General features: G+C 37.0%; 1 long non-coding RNA gene across 2 annotated transcripts; it reads left to right on the top strand.

Annotated features, from left to right (window-relative positions):
• Window positions 1-803: 803 nt before the first annotated feature.
• Window positions 804-5,391, top strand: LOC145163236 (uncharacterized). 2 transcript variants are annotated; one of them, XR_013739666.1, is made up of 5 exons: window positions 804-1,115; window positions 3,346-3,459; window positions 3,637-3,694; window positions 4,206-4,765; window positions 4,843-5,391. It is a non-coding gene; the product is annotated as an uncharacterized LOC145163236 (long non-coding RNA). The 2 variants fall into 2 exon arrangements; XR_013739665.1 differs by having other exon boundaries at window positions 4,206-5,391.
• The last annotated feature ends 672 nt before the right edge of the window (window positions 5,392-6,063 follow it).

The following is a 6,063-nucleotide window of genomic DNA, read 5'->3' as shown; positions in this document are numbered from 1 at the left end:
TGATACATTGCTTCCGAGTGTGTAAATTGTCAACAGAATGAAACCGCTTAAACGAGAACGCTAATCAATGCATCTGAAAAACTGAAATTTTGCATTAAGCAGTTTTGAGAAAAACAAACATTAAAATATTATAGTACATGTTCCCCTATTTCCAAAAATATAAAGAACGTCCAAAACGGAGTTCGTATGTAAAAGATACGACAATTTTAAGAAAACAGACAATAAAACATTGTTTTTCTTTAATCGCGTAAAACGGAATCGATCCGTTGAGACACTTACGCTTTGTCGACGGGATTTCCGAAATCGTTTTTGGACTCAGGATATAGTCTATTATTTAACTTCACACTCAAAATATTTTTAATAAAGATATTTACAAAAGTCGCGAAAACGGACACCGCGAGCCGTTTAGACGCAAAACCTTCAAACGCAATTTCCCGGAGTTCCGTAACTCAAAAAGTTAATCCGTTTGATGATCTAGAATCCTTGAATTAAACTCTATCCAATGGTACTTTCAAAAAAAATTATCGACTTTCGGATCCCGATACACCCGATTTAGAGTGTTTTTAAGTAGTTAATGGGGGTGTAACCACATGTGGGGGCCACTAGGGTTATGAGAAGCAAAAATTCACAGATCATTTCTCCTTGTACTCCCCACGTGACCTTGCCCTTCTTTCTTCCTTCTTGGTTGCTTGCACACCTCACTAACCTAGTACAAGGCATGGCTCTCCAGAGGATGTGTGAGACCCTTCAAGCTATAAATAGAAGGCTCAAGACCCTCTTCCATTCATCAATTCGTCAGCCATCTTCCCTTCCTCTCTCTCAATCTCGATCTTCTCCCTAAACTCTCTATCTCTCATTCCCGGTTTCAAACTTCACCCCGCAACACACCACCATTTCACCACCTAAACCCACCATTATGCCACCCTTATAACTCCATTAAGCGCCTATATCACGCCAGGCATCTCTCTGTCGAAAGTCATCTCAAAAGGAGGTAGAACCGGAGGTAGAACAACCCTTGGAACCATCTGCTGTCACCACCGATTCACAGCCACCACCCACCACCTCTGTTACAGCTTCAAGACACCGTCGTCACCACCTCCTGCTGTTGCTGCTTCGTAAGTCGACAATACCTATCACTTATATTTTTTGTTTTGTCTGACCTTTCGATCGTAACAACCAAAATTGAAGATTGAATTTTTTGATATCATGCATGCGTCGACAGGGAGGGAGTGACCACTCCCTTCACAAACTTCATTTTAATTTAAACTAGTCCATCCCTTTTATTTTGATTAAGTATTGCATTCGTCCATCTCAGATTAACCACAAAACCATATATATATTTTTCTTTCTTGATGGGGTATAGCGAAGAACAGGAGGTATGACCTCCTGTTAATGAACCCTTTCAATTGCAAACATACATACAAATTAAATATAATTAGTCCCCCAAATTTTGGACTTGTACGTTTTTAGCCATTCCCTTGATTTGAATTAATTATTTTAACCCTCATATGAGAAATAGTTACATATCTGGTCCTAAGTCATTAAACTATCAATTAAAAAGTCCACAACTCACCCTCACTCGAAAATACCTTACAATTCAAGTCCAAATCAGCAAACTTTCATTTTATTTATTTAAATTACTCCCCTCCTTGTGATTTATTTGCAAAATAAATCCAAAACTTAAACTTAGAATCTAAATAAATCATTTTAGTCCCTCATTTGAAAAGTATTGACAAACTTAATCCCATTTGATTTATTTAAATTAGTAAATGACCCCTACGCTTTGGTTAAATTACCAAACAACCCTCCACATATTAATTTATGTTAAAATTTCATAGGAAACTAAATAAATCCCGACGGTTCGTTATCAAAGCGACACTTCTCGGTTTCTCGCATCAAATACTCGAAACAAATCATCAGCCACCCATTAAGATTAGTGTTACGGCCCCACTTTTACATATTTTCGGGGGGGGGGGGGGGGGGAATACATGTAGTACTTGCATATCTAGTATACATCTATTTTCTAAAGACTTTGTTTAAACAAACAACACCACCGTTTTTATGCAATATAAATCACACAAAAATATCATTTATTACGTTACTACTTACGGTACGGGGAATCTGGTTTGAAGGGCCGCATGGGTTGCTGGATTTCAGAAGTGCTATAATGCTAAAATGGTCCTGCCCTTGGTGTTTCATGTTTGGGCCTCGTCTGTACATGATAGTATGTGTATTAAGTAATATTTATCATACGAAATACACAAAAAAAATATCATTGTTTTGTGTAAATACTTTACCAGTTTTAGAAATAATTGTTTAAACGCTTACATGTTAAGTAAACAAAATCGTTTTAAACCTCAATAGCTACATATGTAATGTTGTTAAAGATAATACAACTAATAAAAATAACATATACGTTCCAACTAAAATTGTGCTATGACTGTATAGCCAGTTATCAACTTGGTAGTTTCATTATACCTCATACATACACAAAAGATATAAGTTTATATATTTTTACGAGTTATAGAGCTCGTATCTTAGGCTCATTTATGTGCTTGTACTCAAAGTTTTATCAACTGTTTAAACAAGTATCGTACACTTTACGTGTATGCTTATCAAATATACTTGTCAATTACATGTTTATCCGTATCTGCGGTTGTTAAGTTCAACCTTGGCAGATAACTTTATCCGTATATCCGTATGTCTGTTGATGACATAAATATATAGGTTTATGCATTTATACAAGTTATAGAATTTGTATCTTAGGCTCATACATGTGCTTGTGTACACTATACTAAGTTTTGTCAACTTTTTAAACAAGTATCGTAGACTTTAAGTGTATGCTTATCAAATATACTTGTTCTTTATCCGTATCTGCGGTTGTTAAGTTCAACCTTGGCAGATAACTGTATCCGTATATCCGTATGTTTGTTTATCCGTATATGCGGTTGTGAAGTACAACCTTGGCAGAAAACGTTATTCGTTACCCGTACAACCATGTATTTGGTTGCTTTCAAACACAGTTTTAAGTATGGAATTACTTATGGAACATAACATTTTGGCTTCAAAGATTCATTACAAACACAGTTTTAAGTATGTAATTACTTATGGAACATAACGTATTGGCTTTCAAAGATTCATTATAAACACAGTTTTACATATGGGTTTACTTATACAAACTATACATTTTGGCTTTTAAAGACTCATTGCAAACACTGTTTTAACTGTTGTTATCCATACAAAAATAATACTTTTTAGACTTATTAAAAGTATTACTGCGTTAGCAGAAAACCTGTGACACTCACCACCCTTTGTGTTGACTTTCAAACTTACATGTATTCTCAGGGGATCCTTAGACAAGCTTTCAGATGGAAGATTTGTCGTGGATTTCAGACGACTTAGCTATCTAGTTTTGGTATCTGCATACTTGTTTAAGGCAACTACTATCTATTATCAGTTGTAAGAACCTTGTATTCAAACCTTAATGATGGAATATAAATGTTGTTTTGTTTATCGTTGTACTTGTTATATATTCAGTTATAATAGTGATCCATGAACTTAGTCCCACTCCCGGCGTGTTCCGCCTTGGCCGGGTGTGTGACAATTATTAATTGGGTGTTATTTTGATGTTGACAGTTCGAGAATCTATCATCCAACAACTATAGTTTTGTCCGCGGGAATTCAGCAGTGTGAGGTGAGTTACCTTCCAGTAGAAGTGGGTCTAAGGCACCAAGGCCGGCCCACTAGTAGGAGATTATAGTTGAGATGATTGTCTTTGTGATAATTGTCTGGTATGCCACTATCTGTTATGTTTTATGTGCTAGTATGCTATATGATTATGTGGTAGTGGTAGGTAGGGGCTAGTCCTCGGGTCCGGTTGAGATAAACCGGCAGGGTAGGTCGGGCACCCAGATATGCCTGACAGTATGTTATGCTTTGTTGTTATATGGTAGTGTTATGGGGTGAAATAGTCCCCGTAGTCGGTTGAGATGAACCGAAGGGTAGGTCGGGCACCCCAGAATTGCCTGGCATGGTAGGTCGGACACCCCATAAATGCCTGCCAGGGTAGGTCGGGCACACCAGAATTGCCTGGCAGGGTAAGTCGGTCACCCCAGAATTGTCCGACAGTATGTTGGTATATGCTATGTGGTATGATGGGGGAACTCAATAAGCTTCGTGCTTACAGTTTTTAGTTTTGGTTTCAGGTACTTCGTTTTCAAAGGAAAGGAGCCGGCAATCGCAGCGCATCACACTATGTTTTCTGCACATAAGATCTTTGGGATTACACTATGATATTGTTTTATGATAACATGATTTGATTATTGACATTTTGGTTTTGACATGGGATGTTTTTATATTGTTGGTTTTATAATAACCTAATTAAAAATGAAATTTTTAATTATGAATTTTGGGATGTTACAAGTTGGTATCAGAGACCTCGTTTGAGGGATCCGGACACACTCTCGGGTGTGTCTGGACTCAAATCTGTGATGCGTGCAATCAGCCGTGCTCAAGTAAGTTTACCCCAAGATACCCATACATGTTATGTTACGTTACGTTATGTTATGTTATGTTATGATATGAATTGAGGATATGTGAACTGCATGTTAGGTCGGGCACCCCATAATTGTCTGGAAGGGTAGGTCGTGTACCCCATAATTGTTTGGCAGGGTAGGTCGGACACACCAGAATTTCCTGGTAGGGTAGGTCGGGCACCCCAAAATTGTCCGGCAGGGTAGGTCGGGCACCCCAGAATTGTCCGGAAGTATGTTGCTATATGTTATGTGGTATGATCGGGGAACTCACTAAGCTTCGTGCTTACGGTTTTAGTTTTGGTTTCAGGTACTTCGTTTTCAAAGGAAAGGAGCCGACGATCGCAGCGCATCACACTATGTTTTCCGCATATAAGATCTTTGGGATTACACTCTAATATTGTTTTATGATAACATGATTTGATTATTGACACTTTGGTTTTGACATGGGATGTTTTTATTGATGTTTTTATATTGTTGGTCTTATAATAACCTAATAAAAAATGAAATTTTCGGTCTTGAATTTTGGGATGTTACAAGTTGGTATCAGAGCCTTGGTTTGAGGGATCCGGACACACTCTCGGGTGTGTGTGGACTCAAATTTAGGGTTTGAAAGATTTTTACGAGAAATTAATTTTCTAAAAGTTAAAATTGTTGAAACATAAAAGTGACCCTCTTAAACTTGAACAGACCCGAAGCCATCACCAGATCCACAGTCAGTATCTCAACCGCAATCAAGAACCGCATCCGCAGTCGATGTCATCAATCTTAGTTTAGTTTTATTTGTTATCTTATGTCTTTACATATCATTAACTAGTGTGCCTTTCATGGCCACCTTAGCCAGATTTAACTTGTAATCTTCGAGACTCTATAAATAGATCTCTCTCATTCTGAATGACAACACCTCTCGATTATCTCTATCTTGAATATCATATTCTACTTGTTCTCTCTTACTTTGCCATCTTGAAAGATCTTCAGAACTTAAACTGATATGTTAAGTTCGTAATTTCTCTATTTGGAGCAAGTCAGTCTTGACTTAATCACTATGTCTGATCTCACTTACTAACTTGGTTTGATTGCAATCCTTGTTAAGAATCAGCTCAAGTGTATACTTGATACAATACTTGTTGTCATTTATATTTCCTTATATTTCCGCACCTAACTATCTAACTATCTAATTCCAACTTGTTATTGTTGAGCTTTATGATCCTCTGAGTTAAACTTCATTCCACATTATTACTTGTACCAAAGTTACTCAATTGTGTTAATCAAGTTTTTCGCTCAACAATTACTATCAGAGGCAAAGTGGTTTCTTTTTAAAAGAACTCTGATTTTAAAAGGCCTTCTATACCACTGGAGCTCATTTTCTTTTATAAAAACAAACAAACAAAATAACTTTTCAAAACAAGGAAATATGGCACAATCATTATCTCTAAATGTTTCCAACAGTGTTGGAGGTTCGAATAGAGCTCTAATACTTGTGGCAAACGAATATCATCATTGGTCTCAAAGAATGGAGAGGTATCGAAAA

This window comes from Lactuca virosa, chromosome 3 (assembly GCF_052849685.1).
Source record: "Lactuca virosa cultivar CGN04683 chromosome 3, Lactuca_virosa_CGN04683_v6, whole genome shotgun sequence".
NCBI lineage: Eukaryota > Viridiplantae > Streptophyta > Magnoliopsida > Asterales > Asteraceae > Lactuca > Lactuca virosa.
The sequence above is the reverse complement of the archived record's forward strand: the minus strand, read 5'-3'. Positions and strand labels throughout refer to the sequence as shown.